The 7,928-nt window shown below is 48.0% G+C and overlaps 1 pseudogene; it reads right to left on the minus strand.

Annotated features, from left to right (window-relative positions):
• Positions 1 to 3,299: 3,299 nt before the first annotated feature.
• On the minus strand, positions 3,300 to 4,332 carry LOC103627430 (uncharacterized; annotated as a pseudogene).
• Positions 4,333 to 7,928: the final 3,596 nt, after the last annotated feature.

The following is a 7,928-nucleotide window of genomic DNA, read 5'->3' on the forward strand; positions in this document are numbered from 1 at the left end:
TTGGTGGAGCAACCCTTCGCAAGAAAGAACTTTACTTATTGCTCTTCTCATCTAAGCCTTCTTGCTCTACTATCCATATATCTAGTAGTTGTATTGTTTATCCATTCCGCATTATTTCAAAGCAACTTTGATTACAAGCAAAGGACTTAGTTCTTATACTTCGATAATTATATTTCTTGTTCTAACCACTAATCAAAGGATCTAGTTGGGGGATAAAGTTTTAATCTACAGGTTTCGCCTATTCACCCCCCTCTAGGCGACTTTCAACTGCTATGTCACCATGCCGTTCGGTTTGAGGAATGCGGGTGCGACGTACCAGCGGTGCATGAACCATGTGTTCGGCGAACACATCGGTCGCACGGTCGAGGCCTACGTCGATGACATCGTAGTCAAGACAAGGAAAGCTTCCGACCTCCTCTCCGACCTTGAAGTGACATTCCGGTGTCTCAAGGCAAAAGGCGTCAAGCTCAATCCCGAGAAGTGTGTCTTCGGGGTGCCCCGGGGCATGCTCTTGGGGTTCATCGTCTCCGAGCGGGGCATCGAAGCCAACCCGGAGAAGATCGCAGCCATCACCAGCATGGGGCCCATCAAGGACTTAAAAGGTGTACAGAGGGTCATGGGATGTCTCGCGGCCCTGAGCCGCTTCATCTCACGCCTCGGCGAAAGAGGCCTGCCTCTGTACCGCCTCTTAAGGAAGGCCGAGAGCTTCACTTGGACCCCTGAGGCCGAAGAAGCTCTCGGGGACCTGAAGGCGCTCCTCACCAAGGCGCCTATCTTGGTGCCCCCAGCTGATGGAGAAGCCCTCTTGGTCTACGTCGCCGCAACCACTCAGGTGGTTAGCGCCGCGATTGTGGTCGAGAGGCAAGAAGAGGGGCATGCATTGCCCGTTCAGAGGCCAGTTTACTTCGTCAGCGAGGTACTGTCCGAAACCAAGATCCGCTACCCACAAGTTCAGAAGCTGCTGTATGCAGTGATCCTGACGAGGCGGAAGTTGCGACACTACTTCGAGTCTCACCCGGTAACTGTGGTGTCATCCTTCCCCCTGGGGGAGATCATCCAGTGCCGAGAGGCCTCGGGCAGGATTGCGAAGTGGGCGGTGGAAATCGTGGGCGAGACCATCTCGTTCGCGCCTCGAAAGGCCATCAAGTCCCAGGTCTTGGCGGACTTCGTAGCCGAATGGGTCGACACCCAGCTACCGACGGCTCCGATTCAACCGGAGCTCTGGACCATGTTTTTCGATGGGTCGTTGATGAAGACGGGAGTCGGCGCGGGCCTACTCTTCGTCTCACCCCTCGGGAAACACCTACGCTATGTGCTACGCCTCCATTTCCCGGCGTCCAACAATGTGGCTGAGTACGAAGCTCTGATCAACGGATTGCGAATCGCCATCGAGCTAGGGGTCCGACGCCTCGACGCTCGCGGCGACTCGCGGCTCGTCATCGACCAAGTCATGAAGAACTCCCACTGCCACGACTCGAAGATGGAGGCCTACTGCGATGAGGTTCGGCGCCTGGAAGACAAGTTCTACGGGCTCGAGCTTAACCACATCGCTCGGCGCTACAACGAGACTGTGGACGAGCTGGTCAAAATAGCCTCGGGGCGAACAACGGTTCCCCGGACGTCTTCTCCCGGGATCTGCATCAGCCCTCCGTCAAGATCGACGACCCTCCCGAGCCCGAGGCGCCCTCGGTCCAGCCCGAGGTACCCTCGGCACGGCCCGAGGCACCCTCAGCTCAACCCGAGGTACCCTCGGTCTCCGAGGGCGAGGCATTGCGCATCGAGGAGGAGCGAAGCGGGGCCACGCCTGAACGAAATTGGCAGACCCCGTACCTGCAATATCTCCGCCAAGGAGAGCTACCCCTCGACCGAGCCGAGGCTCGGCGGATAGCGCGACGCGCCAAGTCGTTCGTCTTGCTGGGCGATGAGAAGGAACTCTACCACCGCAGTCCCTCGGGCATCCTCCAGCGATGCATCTCCATCGCCGAAGGTCAGGAACTCCTGCAAGAGATACACTCGGGGGCTTGCGGCCATCACGCAGCGCCTCGAGCCCTCGTCGGGAATGCTTTCCGGCAAGGCTTCTACTGGCCAACGGCGGTGGCTGACGCCACTAGAATTGTCCACACCTGCGAAGGGTGTCAATTCTATGCGAAGCAGACCCACCTGCCCGCTCAGGCTCTGCAGACAATACCCATCACCTGGCCCTTCGCTGTGTGGGGTCTGGACCTCGTCGGCCCCTTGCAGAAGGCGCCCGGGGGCTACACGCACCTGCTGGTCGCCATCGACAAATTCTCCAAGTGGGTCGAGGTCCGACCTCTGAACAGCATCAGGTCCGAGCAGGCGGTGACGTTCTTCACCAACATCATCCATCGCTTCGGGGTCCCGAACTCCATCATCACCGACAACGGCACCCAGTTCACCGGCAGAAAATTCTTGGACTTCTGCGAGGATCACCACATCCGGGTGGACTGGGCCGCCGTAGTGTGACACCCCAGGTGTCACTTTTGCGTTATGTCGGGAGATTAATCCTAATATCGGATGCTCAGTAAAAATTTCTATTTCTCGATCGTGCCTATCTCTGTTTATCAAGCTTTCTCTTGGAAGTTCACCGAATTCAGAGTTATTCGATCGCGAGAAACAACCCATTTCGGAGCGTGTTAAAACTTTTATCTCTCGAAATGAATGCAAACTCGACGATCAGTCTCGATTTATAAATCTCATCTAAAGCCCATTTAATCAAATGCTCGATAATTGCTGTCGAGCTGTGTCCGAATCCAATTCCTCGAACTTTGGTCTATGTCTGATTATTTTGTCCGAATCCGCTTTCTCAAACGTAATACTCATTATGTCGTCCTCTAATCAATTTTATCCTACTCGGCCAATTATCTCATGTCCGAGCCAAACTCAAAACCCCATATCGACAGCAATTTTTAAATATCACGATTCGCCTTCTCCGACTAAAAATCCAAAGTCGATCGAATCTCAGGACGATTTATTTTCGAATCACGCGTAGGTAATTATTTTCGAGCGAACTCAAAATTAGACTCTCGACCAAATTAATCGCTCAACCTTCCATTCGTCCGAACTCTTTTCGCTCTGTTTCTCCGTAGCGACGAACTCCGCGAGAGCATTTTTATTCGGGAAAATAAATTAGCGCGGGCCGAGTACGTGTTTTGGGCCAGGCCCAACCCAGCCCAATTGGCCCACTAGGAAACCCTAACCCTAGGGCTGCTTCTATAAATAGGGGTGCTCACTTGACAAATTTTCACTCCCACCCCTCATTTTTTTCCTAGCCGCCACTTCTCTCCCTGGCTTCTTCTCCAACGCGCAGGGAGCTTCCTCCCTTCCTCCCATGGCAGCCGACCAGCCAAGTGCCCTCCCTATCCTCCTCCTGGCGCGAGTTCCCTGTTCCTCAGCTCCATGGATGCAGCCCCTCCTCACCATGGACGCCCTTCCCTCCAGCAGCGACGGGGCCAGGGTACCGGACACGCAAGACTCGCCCAGACCATCGGCCTCTGCTTTTCCCAGCGCCCCTTTCACTATTGGTCACGGGCCCCTCGGCACCTTGCGTGCATGGCACTTCTCTGATCCGAGCTCGCGCAGCCGTGGAGCATCTCCCTGCCATCTCCCTCCCATGGACGCCCAGAAAAATCCCCCATGCCGACGCCCCTTCTTTTCCCTTACTCGTTCTCCGTCGCGCAACAGCAGCCGGGTCTTCTTCCTCCCCCTGCTGTCCACGGCGTGCAGCAAACAGGGAGCTGAGCTCCATCTCCCCCTCATGGCGGGACACAGCAGGGGCTCGCCCCGCCTCTCCTCGCAGGCGCAGCCCTCTCCCATGGCGCGCTACAGTAGATGCCGTGGAGCATTCCCTCCATGCCTTGCGACTCGGTTTCCTTCCTGCGTGTGTGCTGCTGCGCCTGCGCCGTTGATGCTTGCTAGGCGCTCGACAAAATGCGCAGCAGCCCCAACGTCTCCGCGCGGCTTGCTGCTTTTTGCTGCGCAGTGAACAGCACGCCGTCGACGCTCGTCGGGTGTTTGCTGTTTTTGTGCAGTGAACAGCACGTCGTCGACGCTCGTCGAGTGTTTGATGTTTTTGCGCAGCCCCAACATCATCGTCGTTCACCCCGGTGAGACCGCGACGCTCCTTGTTCGATTCCGCATTGACGTTATTTTCCTATGATTAATTATGTATGTGTGCTGCTTTATTTTATTTTTGTGGAGGAGAGAAACCCCGTGTTTGCGTGGAGGAGGCAAGTCGTTCAACGCTCGTCGATGTGCGAAGCTATGCACAAATCGGAATCACCGTCGTTCTTGCAAACGCCGTTTGGGTTTGTTTATGGTGAGCCGATGCATGTCACTCTCGATCGACTCGATTAATTATTTTGAATGGATGTGTGTAAAATGTTTCGGTTATGCGCATTGGTAGGATCGCGTTTGCGATTGGAGAACAAAAGGTTATGTGATGTATGCGATTTGTAGTTTGTCTAATTTTGTTTTGGTCGATGTGGAGTACATGGGTGTTTAATTGTGTGTGAGTATAAAATGTTTTGGTTATATGTTGTAGCAAGTTCGCCTTCACGTTTTGGTAAGCAAACGTGTCGTGCTTGTTTTATGTGATGAGTAAGTTTGGAAATATATGTGATGTGAGGATTGAATTAGTACACGTATATGTGTGTGTGCCGTGGTGTATTATAGTGGTAGTGGCGTAAGGTATTTGATTGAGGTGTGCGGGTATATGCCGTAATGTGGTTATACTCGCAACGAGGAAAGATGCCTGTATGGTGTAACACGATGCTTAGGCCGCTATTATATAAACGTGTGAAGGATGCTCGTGATGGGTGTGTGATTGAGGAGTGATGTAGTGGCAAGCGAGGAGTAAGTTTAATTTTTCAAACGATTAGTGGATAGTATCTCAGTGTTGTCTTGATTTTTGTTGTATGGCAATGTGATGCTTCGCTTTGTCAATCATCACATTCCATGCCCCTTTGGATAAATAAATATCTTTTTGATCGATTAGAGGTCTTATACGAGTGTTATCGCAGCCCAATAATTATTGGGGCAAGTAGCGTTCATAAGTCAATCCTTGTTAAAATTGAAGAACAATCTGATAACATATGCACCTAAGTGCTTTAGGTCCTTCAGTAGCAAATGTAAGACTTATGGAGTTTTACGCCGTATGTAGATGCCTCTATGTTAGACCCCAACAACATGCTATCTTAGGTGACTGATGTGTTAACTAAATTAAGTTGAGAAAAGGTTAAGAAACGTTAATTAACCTGCTCCCACCCATGTTTTGAGTTGCAATGGCTAAATGGGTTGCTAAGTCTTATGCTGTGATTAGCCAACTAATGTTGAGGAGTCAAATTCATTAAGTGATTGTTATATATGTGTTGTCTCGGATTACGATAATAATATGCAAGCCGACGTGTTGGATGTGCATCGGCCTAGATTGTTACTCTGGCTAGCCGACTTGTTAGATGGCTTTGGTTAAGTTTGTAGTCACGATGAATTGCTTGTTGTGGTCTAAATGTGTATGGTTATGGTTGCGAATGAAAAGTAGTAGTGCTCAGGTGATGTCTAAATTAAAATGCAAACTATTGGTGAAAAGCGCTTCGATATTAATTGTTATAGATAATGCATTGTTAATTGAGTATGGTACTTTTAGTGCGCAAAATAACTTGTATAAAAATTAGTAAGTCCACATGTTAGTTCTCACTTAGTTATTTTAACTCTAACAATTGTCAAAGTGTTAGAATGATTTAAGTCTCTAGAACATGGCAATTCTTGAATTGTATAGGAGCTGAAATTTATAAATTTCTGTTTTGGGCTGCCCACACTGTTTTAGTTGTGCTGTATGTTTGATGAACCAAATTGTGTTTTCTGTAGATATGTGCTATAGAAAAGTGGTAGATAACTTCATTATCTTGCTGGTGTTAAAATTTGACAGCCATAGGTCTGACAGTTTAGGAGTTATGCTTTTTGCAACTTCAGTAACTGAATCTGTCCAATTTCTGTATAGATTTCAGAGACTGTACTGTTTGATTAAGTTAATGTTTGAATCAGTCCTTGTAGATTATAAGAAAGTTGTAGATGCTTTTCTTATCTTGCTTGTGTTAAAATTTCATAACTAAAAGCCTGACGGTTTAAGAGTTATGAATTTTACAACTTGGTTGCTGTGTTCTGTCCACCGTCAGAACAGATTTTGAAAACTGCGTTGTTTGATTCAGTTAAGCACAGAATCACTTCTTGGTGATTATAAAAGTTATGTAGTACAATTGCCAAGCTTTCCAAAAAGTCTTGGATCACTATTTTTGGTGGTCTGAAGATTAAGTTATGGATGTTTAAAGTCTGAAGACTGAATCTGTCCAGTTTTGGACAGCACAGCCTTCATAGTATATTTTACCCTTGATACATGCTAAACCAGCCAGTGATGTTGATAAATAATTTGTAGAACATTTAATTAGCTTTCCAGAAAGTCTAGGATCACTTTGTTTGTATGTCTGAATCTTTTGTTGTGAATTTTTGAAGCTGCAAGTCTGAATCTGTCCAAATCTGGACAGAGCTGCTGTGTTTGCACAATTCGACCTTGCTAAGTGTTTAATCAGGTTGTGATAACAATACCAAAGTTGTAGAGCACTTTTTAAGCTTTCCAGAAAGTCCCAGTTTGATATTTTTGGACTAACCATTGAAGAGTTATGATTAAAACAAGCAACTGCTGTATTGCTGTCCAAAAATCTGCAACTGCGCATTTGATTGTTTTGTTCACCTGTTGGCTAAAAATGCTTAGTTAGCACTTAGCAGACATAGACTTGTAATGTCTAAACTTAGGATACATGTGTTCCATGATTGATGTGTTTGCTTGAGTAGTTAATTGTGGATAGGAATTCCTCCTCTATTGAACTGGTGCTTGGGATGCTTTTGTGTGATAAATAGAAGAATAATGAAAAGCCGTAGCAGGTTAAATAGATGCTCGTACTTATGGGGTCGTATTTGCGTTGCGTAAATATACAAAATGTTTGTCTTCTTTTAGTGGTGTTACTGTTGTGCGCTCGATGATGCGTAGTTAGCTGACACTAGTGTGTACGGTTATTTATGATGTCTCGCTACTTAGTATTTAATTCGCTAGCATGTACTTAAAGTATCTTGTGCTACTTTCATTATATTCATACATATGCATCTTGCATCTCATTTAGGACCGAGAGATGATGATCGAGCCAGTGATGTGGTGCCAACCACAAGATGCAGTTGGTGGACGACCTGAAGAATGATGGACTTAACCAGTGGATGCTCGCCAAGCGAGTACCCACCCCAGCAAACACTATCTAAGTGTTAAATTAAAGGCAAGCCCCGGTTTTATGCATAACATGTTATTTATGCTATTTTACTTCACTTAATGATTGTAGGATTGACTGTGCACTTAGGTGTAGGAGTTGATTGAAACCCTAGTTGCATGAACTCAGGATTCCTTTTTGAGATGGATACTAGTATGCTAGGTCGAGTAGCTGCTTTACTAATTAGGGATCTCGGTAGAAGTCGAGTGATTTTTCTAGCACTCGCGCGAGGTCAGGAATTGGTTGTACCCACTTTTCTTATCACATTGATAGTTGGTTGGTGGACACGGATCCATGGGGATACGTGGTCTATGAGGTAAAATGGGAATAAGGATTAACGTGCGGATACCTGTGTCAAGCGTTTGAACGTACTAAACATATGCCGAGAAATATGGTAAATCGGTAAGCCTAGTACCTGAGTGAACCTGGCAGTGGACATATCCCCTCACGCGACCTGAGACGTGGTCTCCCATTCCGGTTATGGTGGGTACAAGTGCGGTCACTGCACGACGGCAGTCGGGGTCAGTGAGGCATTGTACGCCAAGGCGGTGAGCCCTGATCTGCTGACGGGGAATCGATGGGGACGGTTGATGTGTGTGG

Source organism: Zea mays, chromosome 5, assembly GCF_902167145.1.
Source record: "Zea mays cultivar B73 chromosome 5, Zm-B73-REFERENCE-NAM-5.0, whole genome shotgun sequence".
Classification (NCBI taxonomy): domain Eukaryota; kingdom Viridiplantae; phylum Streptophyta; class Magnoliopsida; order Poales; family Poaceae; genus Zea; species Zea mays.